The sequence below is a fragment of the Megalopta genalis genome, chromosome 6 (assembly GCF_051020955.1).
Source record: "Megalopta genalis isolate 19385.01 chromosome 6, iyMegGena1_principal, whole genome shotgun sequence".
Taxonomy (NCBI): domain Eukaryota; kingdom Metazoa; phylum Arthropoda; class Insecta; order Hymenoptera; family Halictidae; genus Megalopta; species Megalopta genalis.
This window is the reverse complement of record NC_135018.1, coordinates 22550679-22574186: the sequence shown is the minus strand read 5'-3', so window position 1 is coordinate 22574186 and position 23508 is coordinate 22550679. Positions and strand designations below refer to the sequence as shown.

Here is a 23508-nt window from a genome sequence, read left to right as displayed (position 1 = left end):
CTTTGATTAATTGATCAGTTAAACATTTGAACAGTCTCTGCTTTGATTGGTATTACGAGTAAAAAGTCTCTGTTTTAATTAAGAAGTCTCTAGTTTGATTGGTTAAGCATGAGCTCCTGTTTGGGTTCATTGATCAGTTGAATAATTAATACTTCTTTATTTCGAATAGTACTCTATCATTTATTTCCATCATACTAGTGGAGCATCGTAAAATACGAAACAGTATAAGCGTATTTCCTGATGAAGCTGGTTGCAGTCCTTGTGAAACATTGAGAAAATTATGCCATAAGGACACGGCTTATACCCCAAAGCGTCAACAGTAGAAATTGAACGACTGAGTACCCTTTTTATACGAGGGCATAGATTGATATTTTAGCAATCAAACAGAACAAAATTAATGCAAGGACATACTAATTTTGTTTGGCTTTACGTGACATTCTGTAATTAGGAAACATAACCAGCTATGTATTATTTACTGTTTGTCAATATTCGCATTAATATATTCAGAACGTAGCTTCTCATAAGTTGTTCATTGGCGATTGCATAACTCTTATCTATTTCCTGAATCGATTTGACACATTTGTTATTATATTATTTGTAAATTGTCTCATGTTGCTGCAGTATTTCATTTTCGACAAAGCAGTTTTAATCATTTTCATGAGTTGAGAATAATACAACAGGATTTTCACTTTGTTACAATTTGTTGTGGATTTCATAGTTCAAATATTTCAAGAATGTATAGAGAATGTCACATTATTTGAATTCGTTATATATATAACATTATTAGGAGAAGATATGAATTTGTGTTTCAGTTTATTTCTTGCGATCAATGCAGACATTTATTATTTTGCAAAGAATAATCGATTATTGTCCAAAGTCAATTATATACTGCCGTGTTGTTAAATTATTACGCTGATATGAGTAATCTACATTGATTTGCGGGATCCAGGCATTTTTTCTAGTATAGTAAGCAATCTACTCATCGTTATACCAGTTGGAAGTATAGATTATCTATTAGTAATTTAAATGACAATAACACATTCTATAATATCTGTAATTAAAAACATTTCTGTTATAATGTTTATTTTTTGTTTTATATACATATATAAATTACTGTAAGTATACTTCTCGTTATGTCATCAAATTCAGCTCAAATGCACGTTGAATATATTTCATTTCTCGAATTACCATAATTTTATAATCCCATTCTTAAAACATGCAGTTTGAACTTTTACATAAGATTAATGACAAGAGAATAATATTTTACTTTGATCCAAAATGATTGAATGATAGAGGTATCAGCTGAATCACAATTAATTCAAGTTTAATGTGTTTCTCTAAATTCTCTAATATTATGAGACAAACTGGAAGATTACCATTAAGTTGCGAGAAACAATAAATTATACATGAACAGGTTGGTGGATTGAAGAAGCACCCTAATACATTTGGTGTGTAAGGTAGCGATAAAAAAGATATTGAAAGTTCGCATCATCCATTTTCATTGGGCACAGTTTCCCTCGTCGCATATATCAGACATTCCGTGTATCCGTCGTTTGTTTTACCGACGCGACACTTACCATACCCTCGTTCACGTCTTACATTTCAAGTACTCTTTAGAAGTATCTCCTGAAATCGTTTGCATAAATCGTGTACCCTACGTAATGTCATCTTTTTAATAAAACACTTTTCTAGCGTTGATTGTTAATCACTGTCTGAATCGACCAAAGTTACGTAGTAACGCCTTAGTCCCAGTGTAAATATTCAAATTATTATCATTTCTTAAGTTCTGACCAATGCAATTTTAATACGAAGCAACACGACGTATTACAAAAGCGCTATCAAAATTACTATCCTTGCCAGATAATATTTAATCAGAACCGCGAACAAAGATTTTCCGAAGCACGATTTATTTAGAATGAAAGATATTATTTTCAAAAAATACTAATGAAATAAAAAATGTTCCCGTTATTTTGCCATGCATAAAATAATGTACCATCTACCTTTATTTGAAAGTGATAAAAACATATGAATAGTATGACGAAACATTAGAGTTCCTGATATTTAAAATCATAAAAACGACGACAGACACTGGTAAAACTATTTCCACAATGCTTGGGGCTGATTGAACCCTTCCTTAACATTTTGACTGTCACGCCAATAGCCGAAAACATTTCATAAAATTAAACTATTTTATGTAATCAAAATTTTAAATTAAAGAGTTGAGGCTATCATCAATTAGTTTTTCAATATCCCTATTATTTTCGAATCCTGATAAAATTACGAAAAATATAATATATTAGCGTAACAATTCATTTTCATATCTATAATTGTCTTATGCGTAACAATATCATTTCATTTGCCTTTATCGTCAACGAGAATCGTGTTCTATGAAAACGGTCGTTGCATAATGTTTGGCGCATTATTTGTGAGAACTCGTATTATACGGATGCCTATTCTAGGTACAGTTTTCGGTCAGGTCTCGTACATGCAACCGATCAGTGGAACGGAGCCACAAACAACGAAAGGAAGATAAAAATAAAATCTCGCTGAAACGGACAAGACAAATAGGTCGATTGTTGGCGGTTGCGGGACGTAGATATCGACGTCCCGAAAAGTTTGGCATGTTGGATATCGCGGACCCTTGAGAGGGTTCGGTCATCCGTGTCGTCGACGATACTCGTTTCAGAACGTAAACGGGAAAGTACGTTGGAGCAGGAGGCATCTAAGTAGAATCAATCGGAGCTCAGGCTCGCGTAGGCAGAGAGAGTCCTATATCCGCTACCCTGACAGATCCCGCACTCTCCGCGACATATCCATCCGCAGCAGGAGCAGAGCAGAAGCAGCAGGAAACCCCCTGCAGACTGGTCCCACCGCTCTGCTTCGCTCTGCTCTGCTCTGCTCGGCTCCGCGTCCCTCCGCGGAGCTTGAAACCATGGCACACGTCGAACCGACCTGTCCCACCCTCAATCCCGCGATCTCTTTCCTCCACTATGTCGCGGACTCCACGGTCTTTAGTTTATTCATGTGACGTAATAGGATAAAAACCGTCGCTACGAGCTGAGTGCCTAGATGAGATTACAGCCGTACTGTTACGCCCGGTAACGCGAATCCGACGCAATCGCTTCCTCCTGCGATTTTTCGGCTACCTCTGCCATCATCCTGGCAACCAGCCTTGCTTTTTTTCTCTCATTCGACCCCTCCCGCCGCGATTCGGCCGCTCTTGATGGATTCGATGTTGTCGCGCATTGTCCACGCCTGAATTTCGACTTTCACATGCTGGTTCCTTTTCCTCTTCTATTCATTTAACCATTTGTAGCCTAAATTTTTTAAACGAGCTCAAAATAACTTATCTGTTCAGATAGGGATCTATCGGTCTAGATAGTATAATGGGGCCTGTTATTGTGGGGTGACCAATTGATATGCCTTTGGTTTGTTTTCGTTCATAATTTACTTTATATTTTTCGAATGAGATATATTAAATTTTTGATATTCTTTGATTTCGTTAATTTTTGAAGGAAGCAATTTAATATGCCTCATTCGATGAATATAGAGTTACTTATGTCCGAAAACAAAATCAAAATTGTCTGCATTAGTTGCAGGATAAAGAAGGTACACATGCATTCGTTTTTTTTTTCAAATAATTTTTATGAGTGGAAGATAATAGAATAGTATTATTTAAATTCATTAAATGGTTTTATTGTTTTGATTGTTTTATTCTGTTCATAGTTTTATCATTCATTTTTGTCAGATATGTATGAAATTTTCACCGCAATTACACTATATCGGATATTAGATATTATACTCTGTCAGAAGCCCTTGTTGAAATTTTGCATGTAATTCGATAACAAAAATGAATAGACCAAATATGAAGCAGTTAAAATACTTGTTAAAAACACTGTCACGTTACTTTCAATCTAATTTAAAATTATTAAACGAAAAACATTTTTATTAAATTCGACTTCGTTTCTTTTCATGTTGCTCATTAACGATTGCAAATTGTTTCCTGACTGATGGATAGTTTTATGAGTACCTAGCGATTATATTACATCAATATTCTGTGATATGGCGACAAACGGATTTAGATAATATCAATGACATGTTATGTCAATGCCACAGCATGATATTCGGAAATAATACATGTTGATATTAATGGGTACGTCATTGAAATTGTGCTAGCATTACTTGTTACATTTCAAATACTGATGATGGATTCAATGTCACATATGCATTGGTAGCGCTAGAAATACTAGATGATCATCAAAATTTTGTATTTGTAATTACTGAAATTATGTCAGAGATTTTATGGATATCTATTCAATAAATTCCTTGTGCATATTGCAATACAAATTATTTTTAACATGTGAACTTTTAGTGATTGAACACTTCCTTCGGTATTGTCAGCTCATTATAAATGAATAATTTCCAGTTTTTTCTATTGTATGTAATGATGAAATGATAACTTAATGTTAAAATCGATTCAATAATTGAATTATCAATTGAAGAATGTAAATTATATTCTATGAAAATGCGATTGGAAGTTTTCTACGTCTATAAAAAATTTGGAGGAAGTAAATAACATGACCTGTAGCATTGGGGATTGTTTGTGATTGTATTTTCCGGCTACAGTGTTAATTATCTACTATAATTAATAGAGTTTCTCATTATACATTCATCGTACGGTTAGCAATTATTTACATTTCGATAGCTATCGTTTAGCACGCTCTCCGGATCCGATTCACAGCTTGGTCATTACTTATACAGTGTTAATAATTAATATTGTCTTTCGTATACCGTCAATTCAACTTTCGTCTTTTATATATATATATATATTCTACTTTATATAACTATAATATTCAATAGTGAGATCATTATTCTTGGGCATTTTGTATTCGTTTATATCTTGTTTCCTTGTCATTCTTAAATTATAAACCATTATTTCTGCGCGCGACAATTTGTAAATTCTTTTTCCAAACCTTTATTAAATGAATAGAGCTCAACATACTGACGATTATTCTGTGATGATTCAGTAACACCAGTTAATAGATTTCCACTGAAATGTAATTTAAGCATTTGGTAAAAATGGATAGTACACAATTCAATTTATTAAGTTTTAAACTTCTACATACGAAAATCTCTGTAAACGCTAATTCACAAAGTATAACGAAACTGTCTACAAATAACTAAAAACCTTAGAAATACAGAAAAATATATTTGTTTGACAAAGATTAAAAGCAAATGTGACAGGGGTTAGTCGACTATTTCTTATAGTAAAGATAAGGAAAATTCAACCTGACGAAAGAATACACAAAGGAATACATACGAATTAGTGTCTAATTACGTGATTATAAATATTCCACACTTGTACTTAGTGGTTTTTATCGGGATAAAAGAATGATACAAATACGATGGCGCAAACTAAACAAATACCAAACTGTGTCTCCACACTTTTGCTAAGTTTTAGATGTTTATTGCAGAATATCGTCTTTTTGATCAACAGCGGGTTAATGCAAAGAGGCCGGACACATTGTCATGTCATTGCAAACCAATAAAATCGCTGGAAAGTCAATCTTCCGAACAGAATATCGGTACACGTATCTTTATAGAATCATCCGTAGTATGCGCTCATCTGCGGAGAAGCGAAATGTTATTTTATCGTGACATAGCATCGTTAACACTGATGACAATAAATTTCCAAGCTTTTAGTTTTACCGCCATTAAATAGAATTTATAGTCGTCGTCAATTTCTGAGTAACCGGGAAACCGTCGGACAGCAACATTTTGAACGGCTGAAGGAAAAATCGTGCGTGATTATTGTGTCTGGACGTCCGAACGGAATATCGCGAGGAAAAAGTGGCATCGATAAGTGTAACGACTCTGGAGGGACTCGGTGGCAGCGATTATCGATTGCTCCACTACATTCGCCGTGTCGTCAGCTATTAACCATTAAAAGTGAACGTTCTTTTTCCCACTGGTATGGCTGGGCTTCGGCTGAGCCGGCGCGGCGTCGTCGTCGTCGTCGTGGAAAACTCGACGGTTTTATTTCTGGCTCCACGTTTGGCATTCTTAATACAATATGAACTGAATAATAATTTCACCTTGTGTCCGTACCGTTCACTTTGAATATGAATGGTTCTTTAGATACAGATCTGACAATGGAAAATATAGCTCGGCCTTGAAAACACAGAATTGAATCATTAAATGTTTTACTAACAATTGCAAAGTTATGTGGAAAATGTAAATTGTGCGAGTACAGATATTGGCAGTAGAAACTTTTGCAAACTGAATCGAAAACGAGTACATATTTAAATAATTGGAAATGGTTTCTGAAAATTTAATATTCTGCAGAGATTCTTTATTATTATATATATTAAGATATAATGGCTGTGATAAAAGATGCAATTGATCGAACAATTTCTAACTACGTTTGCTTTGTATTTTAGACCACGATTGCGCTTTAACAAAAATCAGTTCTCGTATACCAATGTGTAGGATATACCAAAGTACCAAAATACAATGTACTCTTTTCATATTTAATGGCATTTACACGATGTCCTGGTCGTAGCTGCTATTTGTTTTTGTAAAATCTGCTTTTTTCGTCCGACATGTTAAACTTTGATCAACAAATAATTACGTATTCCACGACTCAACAAGTTTCTTTCTACATTGTTCACGAATTATAATTGCACAATATGATTTTCACTGTTGAACACAAATGTGGAATAACATAGATGTTATTAACTGCAGGCACGCAAGAAATGTGAAAACAGATTATTTGACTTCGAAATTGAACAGTTTTTGTTCCTTTAATGTGTTAGAAAAAACGTTTAAAATTTCAAGAGCTCGTTTGCCGAGACTTATAATCAGTAATTTCATACTTCTTATCCTATTGTAGACGTTTTCGAGCATTTGTAATCATTAGTACTAATATTCATCAATCTGTACACTAGCAAGTGCAAGGAATTCAAATGACCAAGCGTATAATATTACGATGCAACTGATACCGAAATATTTAAAACCACAAAATAACGATTAAGAATGATCAAAAGCTATATACAGTGGAATACAAATTTTCGTATAAAGTATTTTAAAATAAAGAAAAAAGGTTTGTACAATTTGAGAATACGGTACAATTTCTAATCAATAATTTCAGAACATTTATGATACGAGAAACCAATTTGCACGACATCCATAACAATTAAATCTGTTGGTTATCCGCAGCTTAAGATTCTGCACGAATGCTGAAAATTTGACTATACTACCGCGGATAGACGTGGACGTACAGGCATATTATAAATTGCGAACATTACAGACGAATGTACATTGTGGAAGCAGAGTGGGAAAATTAAGCCGTGTAGAATTTGCTTCATTAGTAGCAGGAATTTAAACAGTGCTCCTCTTCTGTTTGTAACGAGCCCTTTTCCAGAGACTACTGTTCTACGAATCCAATGCAGTTAGCGGTCTGATTTACAGAATTTTCGCGTAGCTCAATATTTGAAGAAGTCATACATTTCTACCTCGGCTAACAGAAAATCCTTGCACTCTAATATGCCAGCTGACGTCAATGTCTACTATTCCTGCTGTTCGATTCAAGACAGATTTCGCCAAATGTGTATATAAGCTCGTGTACACTCGTATCTTCCACTTTGGTAAATGTTCCTCTAGGTAGAATATTATTTGAACATGCTATTTTGGCAAGGAGAATTCACTGTTACTGTTACTCCGTATTAGCTCATCCAAGGAACTCTTATTATAATACTTCAGCCTATACATACGTAGAACAAATAGCGACACGAGTTCCAGATTATATTTTATTCGGCAGTCTATCGTAGACTTCGTTGACGTCCTTAGCAATTTCATTGCCGCAAAATACATATACTCTCTTTCAAAAACGTCGACTTTTGTTCGAAGTTTGCTTTTCGTCCCTATTTACGACGACTAGTATACATGCTAAATCTACAATAACAGTTTGATTTGTTTGCGAATAGATACCGCAAAGAAGAAAAAAATATAAAAATTTATTAACAATAAAAATGGTACTTTTAGGAAACAGAAAAATGGTTACTACGCGCGTAAAAAGTATTACAGGTCCATTAAAATCGGCGTTGTGCAAACTCTAAATATTAAACCATAAACCGTTAGCTTTTCGTTTCGTTTGTATACGTGTATAATTCTGCAGGCTTTAGCTGCTTTTCGGAGGATTTAATGAAACTTTGCTTCGCATGAAACGCAACACTGAAAACCACGCTATAGCATAGAGAAACGTGGAAGACATACGAATAAACATCGATGCTTATCGTGCTCATAAACTTCATTAATCGATCACAGTTTAATAAGGACATGTAACTTATAAATCGGGACCCTTCTGGCCTCGATCATATTCGAGCAAATAAATATTTGAGACGCGTAATTGCATTCCTTCGTAGCGAGTAACACTGGTTCGTTTCACTTTTTGTTTCGACCTGTCGAATTTCCCATCGAATGGGGTTCGAAACATGTAAAGGAGCACAGGAGGACGAGTCGCGCGAGACGGAAATTTGAAAAGTGGCATATGCGTCAAGTGGTTGACGTGGCGGTTTTCGTTTGACGATAGTAAGGTGATAATTAACGTCAGAACGGTTTGACAGACTAGACTCGAACCAGTTTATTTGTATTGGGGTAGCGAACAGACCAGAAGGGATGAGCCGAGTATTCATGCATTACCGTTCGCACGGGGCTGCAACCCACAAGATTGCATAATCGATATCTTGCCTACACCTGTGCCACTCACAAAGCTGCACCTGTGTACGGGGGGAGAAAGGTGAACGCGTTTGGAGAAGGTCATCCGAGAATGCTTATCATTTTACCTCCAACGGCTGACCGTAATCTCTTTCGTATAATTGTTGTCTGTGTCGGACTGTTGTCCGACAGAATGGGAGTTCAATATGTGATTTCCAGTCGAGAAACACACACACACACACACACACACACAATCATTTCGCGCGTGTTTCCGATTGAAATTTACCGTTCAATGAAAATAAAATAAAAATCTATTATGTTGACCAAGACGTTAGGTAAATCACAAGCCTGCAATGTCTGTATTTTATTCTGTTATCATTATCTCGAATAGTTCAGGAATGTTTAAACAACACGTTCATATGTTGAATGAAATATGCTTCGCAATTCATATGTTGATACTACAAACTAAATCGAACCGAGTCTTTTTCAGAATATAGGCACATTTGTGGATCACCGACTGTAATACTTCAGTTGTGAGTCATACTCCTAGCTATGTTTTTGAACAGGACTTACTAAAGAGAGAAAAGCATCTTAACAAAAATATTGATAAATCGAAATAAATGAATTATTTTTTACCTAATAAATGTTTTAATAAGTTAATTAACGTGCAGATGAAACAGTAATTTGGAGTTGATTGAACATATTATTGAAGGGACATCCGTTAATAATTCATGAAGACAGCAGAATTTTTACAGAATAATAATTTGAATAAGAACTGTCCACAATTTGAATGATTTCTTTGAATTGAATTTTTGATGAAATATTTCAGAATTCTTAAAATAGCGCTCTGTAATCTAGTGTTTTAAAATTTCACGAAAGTCAAATAGTTGTTTACACAATATTGTCTGGGAAATTCTGCCCCCCTGATTTTGTTGTTCCGAGATAATAGATGATTTAGGTTTCGTAAATAGAATTTCAAATGTGACCTCGTTTGGGAAACTTTGAAATCTCCCATGTGTTATGTTCCAGAACTGGAGGATCATATAACTTAACATCTACAACATTGCTGTCAATATGTCTGCTACTTGATGTATAATCCTGCTGTACCAAGAGAAAGGAGATCCATCATTAAAATTGCAGTTGCAATAGCTATATTCATACTAATTAACGAGATACTTCATTTTTTGTATCTAATTATAAATATGTGAGAATCATTACGTTCATGTATTATTACATATTATATATCATATATTCGTACAATTTTAAATATTTTGGCTTGATAATATCTATACGTCACTCTAACAGTAAACATGGCTGTGGAAAATCAATAATTGTATATGAATTAACATTATTGAATTCTAATTACTGATGTTATGGTTATTAAAGTTCCCGTGTTGCAAGTCATTTCAAATACCATAATGAAATTCTTACATTTCGATAAAATAATATACAACTCCATTTACATGTCTTACATAATTACATCGAACGCTCTAAAGATTCAACAAATTCAATTTTACAGATTAAAATATTTTTTTATGAAATTATTCAAAAATGTCTTAATTATACCCAAATATTTACTAAATATTATATATTTATTTACTCAAATATTTATATTAATTTGCTTCGAACAACACTCTTTCTCCAAAAAGTTCATCTTCAAGAGATTTTTGTTTGAATTCATCTAACATTGTCAGGATAGATAATTGTTCTACTGGTGCACAGTAGATGGAAGAAGTGTTATTCTTCAGAAAAATTTTTCCTATCATCGGATAATTATTTAATATAAACATATTGGTGGTTTTATCTTGCAAATGTGTCAATGAGAGTGTCAATATAAATCAGACCTGTTCTTTGGTCCTATAATACCGTGTTAGACGATGACTTACTAAATATGGATGTTATTCATACCTTTGGAATGGAAATAAAATACTACGCTTCTATAACCGATATTGAGACATTGAAGTAACGATTGTGGCACATAGTAAGTATAAATTACCTGACGGAGAAAGGGTTAAAGCTGATAATTATGTTATCATATAATTTCCAAGAAGAATCTCACAATTAAATCAGATAATTATTTCAAATAATTCTAAAATTAAATAACATGTCATTTAAAACGACATTTCATATAATGTCATTTAAACAGTTAGCTGTACTCGTCATGAAGAAATGGCAACAATAATTAAATACGTAAATGTTAGTAATAAAATTAAAAATTAAAACAGTCATTTCATTAGAACTTAACTCTATATTATAACAGCCACATATACACGTTTCAAAGACTTTGCAACAGCTCATTGGTTAAAATGTGCTCAGGTATGCCATGAACTATAGCATAATATAAACTTCCAAATTTTTCTACAATTTTCTTTCCTGCAGCTTATGTTATTTTTTATGTTGGAGGCTCTAAAGTTATCATTCCACAAAAATATTGTTGGTTCGAAGCTCGCTTATTTTCCACAGTATCCTCTCAAAACGGCCACTATAATGGCACGCCGCGCCGCAGTGAACGCGTATTAGTGGACACCACGATATATGGGCGCCGAAGAATCCGTACGTGAGGAATAATATAATATATTGCAGATGCGAGTCGATGGCACTGCACTAGGGTTCGGAGGAACATCGATGCCTCGGCAAACGGGGTTGTAACCGTGTCCCTTCGGTGGCGAAAGTGCGACGGATAGTGCATCGTCACACCTACGTACGAGTCCCGCTCGTGCTTGTGTCCCATAGCCATAGAACCGCCGCGGACGATCCCACACACGGGACACTGGGGACACATAACGCTCCCCACTTACATCCAATCACTCCTGATTTATATTTACTACTCGCTTGCCCCCTTATTTATCGTGCTTCACGGAGACGCGCGGAGAACAGGAACGTTAATTTGCGCAAATTGAAAATTATGGAGCGCGACCGAAGACAAGAGTCGTCGGTGCAAGAAACTTCCACGAGAGTTCCGAGTGGCGCAGCTTTTCTTTCGTTTTCCCCGGGAAATTAGTCGTCTTACCGGTTTCTCGATTTTTCCCTCGTTCGCGCGCGTGACGCCGATCTTAATCGGGTTGGTATTACGGTAATCGGTACCCTCTCACCGTCGCCTCGGTCCACCGTGTTCCCTTTTCAGACGAGAATTCGATTACGAAATCAGACGTGTAATTGCTCCTCGACGATTGGAGAATTTTGAACGCCTAATTGCTGTATAAGTTGGGTACAACCCTTGGCAGAAAGTATTCAAAGAAATCGTCGCGTTTATCATCACTTCTATCCAGAGGATGGGCTCGATCATTCCCAAGCGTCGTGGAAAGTCGTTTAGGAACATCGAAAGCCTGCTTTATCATTGGAAGTATTGAGAGGAGAAGTCTAAAATTACATTAAAATATTATTCGTACCACGTGCAGTGACTCGCGAAAGTATCCGTACACTTTTCAAAAAGGGATAACTTTTTACAAATTGGGCCAAATGACGAAGTTTTTTTTTTTTAATATTGGATAAATATTTCAAATATTCAAAAAGAGTTATTCTGTCTTATAATGTGTTGGAAAACTTTCGTTAGTAACAGTTAATTCCAACAGACTGCCAATATCTCTAAATTAAAAAAAGCAACTAAAAATTTTTTTAGGATAATTACATGAAGTAAAAAAGATGATAAGAAAACATTTAGAGTCAGACGTATTCTATGTCTTGCAAATTTAGGATCATCTGAAATTCCGGATGTCTTTAATACAATAAATACTCTATTTCCGTTTGAAGCGAATGATACCCCTGAGTCGTTTGGAGAATATTATGTGTATAGCGCTGTATTATATTTGGATTGCATAAGAAAATATTCATAAGAAATATTCCGAAATAGCAAGCAATGGTACATTATGGTATGTCATTACATATTCAATATTAATAAGACTACAGGTATGGGAACATAAGACTTATAAAGAAAGAGGGATAGTTCTTCTAATAGAGGAAATCATGAATATGACGTCGATCTAATTCATAAATTGCTAGCACGTGTAGTGAACGAAAATTTGCGTATACGTTCGGAAATCTTTGAAATTCTGATCCTGAAACTTCTCAATTCAGAATGCCTTCTTCCATTTTAACATTTTTATTACCAAGCCAACAATGTCAATAATTTCAGGAAATTAAGGTATTTTATGTAATTAAATTAAAATTGTAAAGAGTTAAGTTTTATGACATTCTAATAAATCTAATAAATCCTAATAAAACTAAGAAAATATAATGGATTAGTGTAAAAATTAATTTTCAAATCTGAACAAGTAACTTTGTCACTCAAATATGGGTGACGTAGCAATCAAAGTGTTAATCAGCTGAATACTATTCATTAAGAAAAACAATACACTGTCCAACATCCGTTTTGCATTTAAACAACGAGTAGACGATTCTTATAAATTAATAATTATAATTAATCTATCACACTATTTTTATATGAATTATAATATCAATATAATGTAAGTACAAGTAATATGATCTGAATGACGTTCACATAATAGTAATACAATAAAAAATCATAAAAATTAATATAAATAGAGGATGAGGTTAAGAACTCTACTAAAGAAACGGCAACATTTATTTATTTAAATTATGCTGGTTCAAGTTCTACCGACTTCGTTGGCTATAATAACCCCTTTTATTAAAAAATTAATAACTATTAAACTAAACTAGAAATACAAAAATGTTTCAAATAATTCTCAGAGGATGAGTATGATTAAAACCCGATAAGCTGATTATCGTTTTGATTAGAAGGAAAGAAGAACAGGTGGATGGTGAGAGATGTATTAGATTAGGACAAGAAATAAATGGTGAGGGCCGCAATAAAGCAGGGACTTGAATTGGTACATGCTAATAGCAGGTGCAAAAGACGAAGGGAGGTTTAGTCACGCACATATGTTCGAGCGATACTTACTAATGGGTCCTTTATATCGACACACTAAGGGACATGCGTGTCTATATTTTGTCGTGCAACCACCGTAACTTCTTTTCTTTGTCATCATTATCAATTATTTCGACAATTTATGGTAAAATATCCTAAACCGTTTTTCACTAAGAAAAAGTATTTTACAATACTAAAACTATTTTCGTGGTTCTAGTATTATATGATGGAAAATAAACCATTATAATTGATGAGCATTATTTTTATCTTTCTGGAATCCAGTATTCTGGTTACTTAAGTTCTACGTAAAGAAGCTCTACGTTAGCCAAATAATATTAATCACTAAAAAGTAAGAGAATAAAGCAAACAAAATAAACAAATTTTCATAAATAACTGAATCAGAGTTAAAATACCATCCACTATGATAAATTTCTCTAGTTTCAGCTTTATTAATGAAATTACTTTCTTGGACATTTTTGAGATTGATTTTTGCCATCTAACATAATGATTTTGTTATTGTGGGAAGTTTGGAGATGATATTCGACACTTAACGTGCTAATGAATCGAAATAATATTATCAACAAACCTGTACTGTGTCTTAAAAACACTAAGTCTATAGATTACTTATTAAATACAACATGGTAGCTAATGTGAAACCAATGAACCATAAAAACGACTAAATCTGTCGAAAACGTGCTAGTGCGTGTGGAAGCACTTATTCACGGGCAGACCGACATTATTAATGCGTGTATATTACGAGGGTTTCCTGCATTGGGGTAGAATGTCCATTGTCGGTCTGGAACAGGTACCATGGTATGAGCTAACAGAAAGGGCGAACATTACTTCCGCTCGGTCCTCCGCGGTTTAACGCTCTTATTATTATTTTTATTAGGGAGCCGCGGTATATAATGCTATCAGCCCCCGGGAAGGGCGGATACGCAGGAAATAAACCTAAGTGTATAATTACAATAATACTTACCGGGATCCCTCCGTGGGTTCTCTCCCCTTCTCCGTCCCCACGTCTTCTACAGCCCCATTAGACCTCGCCGTACCTTCGACTCCTGCTGGATTTCTGCGATTTTTCGTTTCCCAACGACTAATTGTGGGTTTCCTTTTTTATCCCCCCCCCCTCTGTTTCCTTGCTTTCACCGTGTCTACTATCACACTTGTCACGTTCTTCGTAGCTATCTTTCTCGTCTCTAATTATATTATGTACTGTGTATTTTTACGCGTATGTTCAGTTCAAACCTATGATTACATAAGCTGGATTTTCATTTTGCAAGCAGAGAAACCTCTGTTATCCGAACAGGTGCAGTGCAAGATTGGTTATTCACTGATTCGAACGTACAATAAATTCTGTTGTTCATGGATTGCTTTAGATTTAATTAATTCATACGTGGAACGTGTTTGGATAATAGAAAATTCTCATATCACTAAAACTCCACTGTACTATTATTATAAAGTATAATACTTTCTTGGAGAATTGTCTTAATAAATTTTGTGTTACAAAAGTTGCATATGGTACTAATAAATATCGAAGCTTCGATCAAAGGTTTTTAGTGTGAAAGAATCACAAATAATTGAACATGCATAGAGGCAGAAATACTTTATTATATATTATAGCTGTTTTTATCGAGTTAATAAAAGATAACATAAATATTATATTCCTAATCAATAGCTATTTATGACTACCAGGAAAAATTGATGCTAGGTAAACTAATTTTTAAGTTGAAACACAAAATTGTGTCATGCATATAGGACTGAGGAAGCACTCAACGCGTTAAATGAGTTATGTTATCATAGTCCAGTGAATATTTCATTGAAACGCTACTTTAGCTTCCCTTTTTCTTTCACATTGATTTTTAAATAGAACTACACGTACAAAACACCGTCTGATACATAGTTTGTGACTTTTATAAAATTATTATAAAATAAGCTTTGTTCTTAAATAAAAATATTGTGGAGATTGTTCTAAGAACGTATGTATATAGATATATCATTTATTTAATGCTTTGGATTATTTACTGCATCGTTAAACACATTTTCTCAAAACCTAGTGATTGCAATTTTTTACTTTGGCCATCAAATCGTAACGCAAAAAGTACAGGGTCCATTTAAAAAGAATCTGTTGACCTTGAAATCTAGAAACAAAACATTTTTAGGAAAACTGAATTGATTACTTTATTTTTTGTCTTACTAATTTTTTTCATATTTAATGTCTGTTATCTTCATGTTCTTGACTATAATCTTTCTTTTGCAGCGAACCGTCGAATGTTTTACTATGCTGACGTTTTAATGCTTTGCTTACTCACTTTAACTGTAATAATAAATGAACGACGTGGCTATGTAGTAATATAACATTTTCACAGTGGCCTGACATAGGCCATTATAATGGTCTATACAGAGGGAAACATTTCCAAGCGGCCACTATAGGGGCCTTTAGTAGTGAAAGGGTTAAATTTCGGTAAATATTAAATAGCTGTTGCATACTCTAAAATGGTATGGAGTATTACTTAATATATAATTTGTTCAGTTAAACACGTGTTCGATGTACTTGCGCTTAGGGATTATCCTAGAGCTCGTAAAATATTCGTAAAATGTGCCTGCGTAGCTGTTAACAGTGCCTTACTTATTGATGCATATGTGAAACATTAAGCTTATGATCGATGCAGTAAAACAGCAACAACATTAGGTGATACTTTACTATTGTAGAATTACTTCCCCCACTTCGTTCCCATGTTAATACAATATGAGAACTTATATATTAAATTATATTATATATATTATATATATTATATATATTATATATATTATATATATTATTATATTTCACAGTGTATAACATTGTAAGTAACATGTGTAGATAAAACAATTAAATAATATTAGACTATTTCATTCTACATAGGTGCATTCGAAAGACATAAAAAGAAGAGTGACATGCCATTTTGCTCATACTCCAAACCTACTTTATGGTACGGTTCATTAAATTAACAATTCTTCATTTAGACTACATTACAATTTTTAAAAACATCATTCGTAATATACAGTATTCACGTGCTTAGTCCCTTAAGAGAGAGAGAGAGAGTATTCCAACTACAAAGAAATGTCTGAGAAGAATATACAACATACTCTCGAGGTTATGTCAAGGTCAGTTTGCATAAATCATATTTTTGGGCGAACAATTGTTGGACTTATCTGGTAAATGTACAAAAACGATCTTCTATATTATTTCTTTGTGTTCTTAAGATAATGTTATTTTGTAGCTCTCGAGCGAGTCTGATTGCCACCAAAGATGCCTCTTATTCGTTCTTAAAAATTCCTCAATGTTTTATTTAATAGTCCCATTTCGAACAATAAATGATTAAGATAGACAAATATGGACAAATATACGGTAGTAGAAAGTACAGTTACGCTCGCAATGCTCAGGATCATACAGGTAAAGAAAATCAGAGTGGCAACTGCAGCCCTCCACTAACCACGACTCTTTCTTCAACTCCAGTACAGGGTGCAAATATATAAACGTCAAAGAACATAGCACTTGGTTGATTAAATCCCACGATGCCAGCCGGCAGAAATATTTTCCTCCGACAGTGTGTGTGATCGTACACGCTCATGGAGATACAGATCGGCATGCTTGTGGACGATTATAAAAAATAAGCAATTTCGTGACGTGTGTGCTATAGCGCCGGGCAGAGGTATACGTGACCGAACTCTTAAACGCGAAAATTGCCAAGTTCCGATGGAGTTCGGATGGGGAATGGACCGTGCTCGCGTCTACTCCGTTAGCTTGATCTCTCGCTCGCAAACCGAATGGCACCCTGTACACGTACGTGTCCCACCCCCACTCCCCCCTTGGCCCATGTACAACGAGATACATACGGGTCACACGTGTGCCGCTTTTCGGATAAAGATATTGCTTACCGATATATTTTATGTCGTGCGAAACATAACCACCGCTGTGAATGAAAGCCATGGAAACCGGAAACGTACAGGTCGATGTATTAACCAGGGTTGTTCAACGTTTTCTATGGAAACGTCAGATGTACGTTAATAACTACATTTAATTGCAATATGTATACAATTAAATATTTTCATATGAATGTTCAATTTCAAAAGATTCAAATTTTTTAAATAAATTCAAAATGATTTTAACCGTGTTACATATCGTTTTTTAAGCAAATATTATGACTAGACTGGATATTGGGTAATCGTAAATACAGAAATTAAATGAAGATAGGCTTCTTGAATTAATATTAGCAAGTCAGAAATACTGTAGAAACGTTTTAAATTCTCCGAATGTCATTTTTTATGACCCTATAATTTTTTATCATTTCTGACCTAAGGTAAAGAAATATCTCAGTTAAGGTGCTATTCATTAAGTAAACTATTTCTTACAATAAAAGTAATAATGTTATTGGAAAACAATATAATGTGAATTATTACTTGAAAGTATGACACTATTTATGTATGTTTCAGAATCGATAATGAAAATAATCTATGTATTTACAAGAACATACAATTACATACATATGTGACCTTTGATGAAGCATTTCCAATATTTTATTTTAAATTACACACCAGGAGTTATACAGCCTTCCATCAAATATCAAATTGTTTGGTGCAATATAGATTAAAGTTTCTGAAGCATATGAATGAATTGTGTTTATATTTATTTAATAAGTTTCACACACGAAATCAGTTTAGCTGATGCAGATATAATTGTTTAAAAAAAAAAACCAATATTTTACTACACTCGGAACAGAGATGTACATCGGACATATTTTTACGATGACACCTTTCGATCTGATAGGTATAAAAAAATACAGAAATTTCTCATCGACTTAAATCCATTTTTTATCCATTAGGCGAGTCATCTAATGCGAGACCATGCGCACATTTCGCGTTTAGGTACTAGAGAAACAATCACGGAACTACTCGAAGGGAACACCCCTCGTCAAAATCAAGAGTCTATTATTACGACCATATGTTTATGCCACGATTGTATCTTGACGAAGAGGGCGAAATGTACTCGAGCCAAGCCAGGGGGTCAGAAGTACACCTGCTCGAACACGACAGCACATGTGCAGAAGCGAAATGCGTGGGCAGAGTAAACACCTACATCGGATATGTGTCACTACTCAAACAGAATAGCAGGCTCCGCTGTTTTATTGACAACTGCGGCGTTGACGAAACTCTTCGAAATAATCTTGCTGGACACCCCTGGTTCACCTGTATTTCCGCCTTTCAGGCAAGTTGTTAGCTTGATCGATTTTATTTCCTGGTTTCGTCTTTTACAGTTCGCTTTTTGGTTTGGTTCGGCAGAGTGGTGACTCCACTATCTGAACATCCTCCGTCCGATCGTTTAAACACTGTAAACACGTTTCACAGTTCGTATACTTTCACAATTCAGAAAAATATAGGCGACCTTCCTGTGGCATGGTGATTATGTTCCCGAAACTTCTTGTGTCATGCAGATAACGAACACGTATTTGACTTTCATATTAATTAGAAATACGTTTAATAGAAGTACAGTAAATTCTCCCCAATTTTCCTTCAGCTTGCAAACAGAAATGGACAATTTGGGAAGAGGAGATACGATTATTCGAGCTTCCTGGTTCATTTTTATAGTTGCCGATTGTCATCAACTATAAACACGAGTCGCAAGGCTCAAATAATCGTATTTCCTTTTCCTAAATTGTCCATTTTTTTTGTATAATCTGAGCGTTAATGAGGGAGAATTTATTGTATTGTGATATCTACTATAGTATATCATTTGAGTCCGTATAGAAGCATTTGTATAGTGACTTTTGAGTATAATTTTTAATCCTTCGCACTCCAGAATAGAGATTCCGAAGCTATTTCAACATTTGTTTCAATCTACAGTATTTCCATATGGTATGATCGTTTTTATTGGATGCATAGGAAATTGAACCTGTTGGCTTATAGAAAACTTCTATTTTTTTTTCATTTGAGAATTCTTTTAAAAAATGTCGTCAATCAATTGCAAAGGATTAAAGAAACAAAAGAGGTACCGTAATAAAATTTGCATTGACAATATATTGAAGAATGTATAGTTGTTTTGTAATGCTATAACATAATATTTTGTTTAATGCTTTTCTATATATTCACATGAGGATTTTCCATATATTTGAAGCACAAGTTACATTTTTTCATTAGTAATATTTCTTCATAAACTATTTATAATATCTTTGCATAAAACTGGCCTCTGACTTTATATTTTTCTTTCAGTTGGTACATTATGATAGTTCACATCGATAGCTTGCGAAGGGAGCACGTATTGGCGATGTAAAAATATATGTATACTCGAAAGTTAGTTTAGTTGGTAGGTTATACCCGGATACTTTTCGCCAGAGAATTATTTCATCAAATTATAGGTTTCCTGTTGCTTCATACTTCCGTATGGATATCCAGACTATAGCTAAGCGGCTTGGCCTTGCATTTGTGATCAAACACACCTGAATGCATCCGCTACTTGTTGTTGCATATTATCTTCGATTTTTATAAAAATCTTAAGTTAAGCAATATTCTTCAAATACACACATTTTTTCCTCTTAAATTGGAATTACTTATTCATTTTGCGAACACGCAATTAGGCAACACGCCCACGCGTGTTGTCAGATCAAGCCAGATCAAATATGAAATATAAATACATTTTAATACATATTACAGATACTCAACTTTTAGTTAGTATTACTGATTGATGATTAAAGAATATTCCATGGATGGTCGAAATTTCGCTTAAAATAGAAAACATTCATTGTTAAGTACATTAAAACGCAGAAATAGTCAACTTTTAATTAGTACTAGTTGATAAACGACTAACAATATACAATATCATTTCGTTTAGCAAAGGGGTGCAAAAAATAACTAATTATAACAAGTTATAATCGTTAATCATTAACCAGATTACTTTTTACCTAACTCTGATCCAGACCTTGTACCTTTATTTACCACCTAATGGAGTCGAATTTATCGAATTCAGCAAATAAATTTTGACTCTCTTTTGTACTTTTATGCTAATCATTATATACTTCTATATAACAAGCTTAACAACATTGTATTATAATGCACCTAGATATTTAGTCGGATCTATATGACACGAACACCATTAGTATTTTCATATTAATTGTTATATCGTTTAACATAAGTTTGAAAACATCGTGTTGTAGTGCAGTATCCAAAGATATAGTTTTTTAGTAGGATCTATGTAAGTTTGTGTGAACACCGTAAGGAGTTAAGTCAAGTCACACACCATGATATCTACCAGATCTCGATCTCATAAATCACTGCCTGTAACTCGAAGTTAAAAGCATTGAGAAAGCGGGATACTATGACGCTTTATAAATGGAAGCCTCTTTTCTCCGGACAGTGGGAGTTCCTTCTGGAAGAAAGTGGTTAAAGTGGCTACGTCCGCTGAAATTAGCATCATCCTTGGTTAAAGCAATATCGACCGAAAGACGTCTTCCGCGGCGTCTATTCTGCCAGCCCCGGGTTTCACCCCAGACCTTAATGAAATTATCGTCAGGCCGAATTTCGAGGACAAATCGACGTTTCAATTTTCTTAATGCGCTCATCTCCCCGGTGGGATATTGGCGTGTGGCCGCCCTTTATGTCCTCGAAAGATGTAGCCATGGGTCGCAAGGACACGTTTGCCTCCTCTCCCTCTCCCCCCCTCTCTCTCTCTCTCTTTCTTTCTATGATCTCTTCTCCGCGTTCCCTCTTTCTCTCTTTCTAGGCTGCCGAAATCCTCGTGCTATGAAAAGTTCCCGTGCACCATCGGACACCAGGACAAGCTACAGTTGGGTGTTACTGCCACGTGCCGACGCGTGCCACTGCCACGTGACCAACTTGTTACCCACTGTTTGCTCTCATCCTTCCTTAAGTGCATTACTACCATTGCAATTACAGGCTCACTGAATTTTCGTGTCACTCGAATCATTTCCCCGACGACCCCGGTGCGTCCTGTTTGATTGCGATGCACCCTAATGGCTGTTTTGTCTTTCGCAAGTGGGTCAATAATCGTTTTGAAACTCGCCGATTTCGAGGATAGTGGACGTTTCAGAATGGTCGGTGACTTTTGATAACTCCAATTGTTTTTCATGCTACTCTTTCTATCATAATCATAAAAAGTAGGGTGATCTGTCTAGTGAAGAATACTTAACTCTTTGCACTATAACAACGAGACAGACTTGTTTTCAACATTGCATACATGATCTACTAAATACGAATGTTATTCATTTCTTCAAATCCGAAAAAGATTGATTCTTCTGCTATCAATGTCTAGCAATGAAAATAAATAGAAAGATACGAGAAACGAACATTATCTCATTCTATCAGGGATTATTGAGCACGAAGAAGTGCTAATCAACGCAGTTGTAAAAGAAATCATAGTGCAAAGTTTGTTAAACTAATCATCTATAAATCGTTGTTTGATCCGATGAATAACATTATTGAAAGCGAACTGTTTTGCTATTAAGTTTATACATATCTGCTCACAATTTCAGCATTTTTTAAATAATTATAGTTTTTTCGGAAAGTGTGAAATAAGTGTTTGTATTTACTGAAATTTTTATTTAAATACCTGAATATAGAAGAACACGGCAGCCATGTTCTTGAAGTTATTTCTCCATACACCGCCTATTATGTCAGATATATTTCGTTTTTTTTATGTTTCTCTAATGTGTCCAATGTTTTTTTTTTGACACTATTATTAGTGTCCAAAGTGACAATGAACGATTGATGAATTTCAAAATATTCTCTATTATCGCTCTATAAATGTATTGTACGAACGGAATTGAAAAGCGCATTGAATATGGTTTCAATATTTTTCCTTGAATAGATATTCGGAAGCTTGAACAATGGATTCTTTAAATTCTGTGCGCCAGAACATAATTCGTTTTTGCCTTGTTTGTTTTGTCGACGAATACTAGTATGCAGCGGATATACAATATCATTTCAAATAGGTCGAAACTTTTGATGAAATTACAATAGTGCCCGATAGTTTGCATACTTCCATAAAAATGTTGTTCCTATACGATCACGAAGGCGCATTGCCACAAATAGTCAAAAGAAAATGAATGAGTTAGTCAATCAGGGTGGTTCAGTATCGACAAAATAACGGTAAAATGTGACTTTTTCTGTAAAAAAAAGACAGACTTCTCAGTACGTGTCGTTGAATGTTAAATGAATGGTTATCAAGCGTCCAAACACGCTTTATAATTTACTTTCAAGTAAGAATTAATTAAAAAATGTGATAAGCCTAAATTATTCGCTGGTAAGGTATATTAATTTGGTTTCTAACAAAAATTTCATTTAATGTATAAAAATAATATAAATTCGGCATAACAGACTTTTGCCCAGTTTCCCATTTTATAATTTGCTTTAGTAAAATTAAAATGAGAAATTCCTCTTTCCCACTAGAATATTTTTCATAACAGAAATAATACCAAAATTCTATTAATTCTAATAAGTACACATCTACAGCATAGTTATAAGAATAATAATCAATACAATGAACGCATAACCATAAAAATATAAATAATACTAGAGCAAAATGCAAGGGAGAAGTTAAGAAAAATAAAGATAAATTAAAGTAATTTAAATTGTAAGTAAAATTCGAAGTATAATTCAACGATGTATATAACCAAAATTCTGAGGTCTGTGCCTCAACATTAACAATTCATATTGGACCATAGAATAGAGTGGAACATTTCACGGAGTTATAACAATCAGGACTTCTTAATCTGCCTGCAACAAAGTTGGAACAACGATTGGAAGATTCTATTTTAATAATTACCCTCGGCAATCGGGGGTTGAAGGTAGTTTCTGGCGTGTGGCAGTTGAGCCTGGAGATCAGGAATACGAAAATGGGAAGATTGCGGCTGCGA

At 34.4% G+C, this 23508-nt stretch overlaps 1 protein-coding gene across 2 annotated transcripts in view; it reads left to right on the top strand.

Annotated features, from left to right (window-relative positions):
- Nucleotides 1-23508, top strand: part of acj6 (abnormal chemosensory protein 6) — a 76771-nt gene that overhangs the window by 1860 nt on the left and 51403 nt on the right. The gene's annotated exons all lie outside the window — the stretch shown is intronic.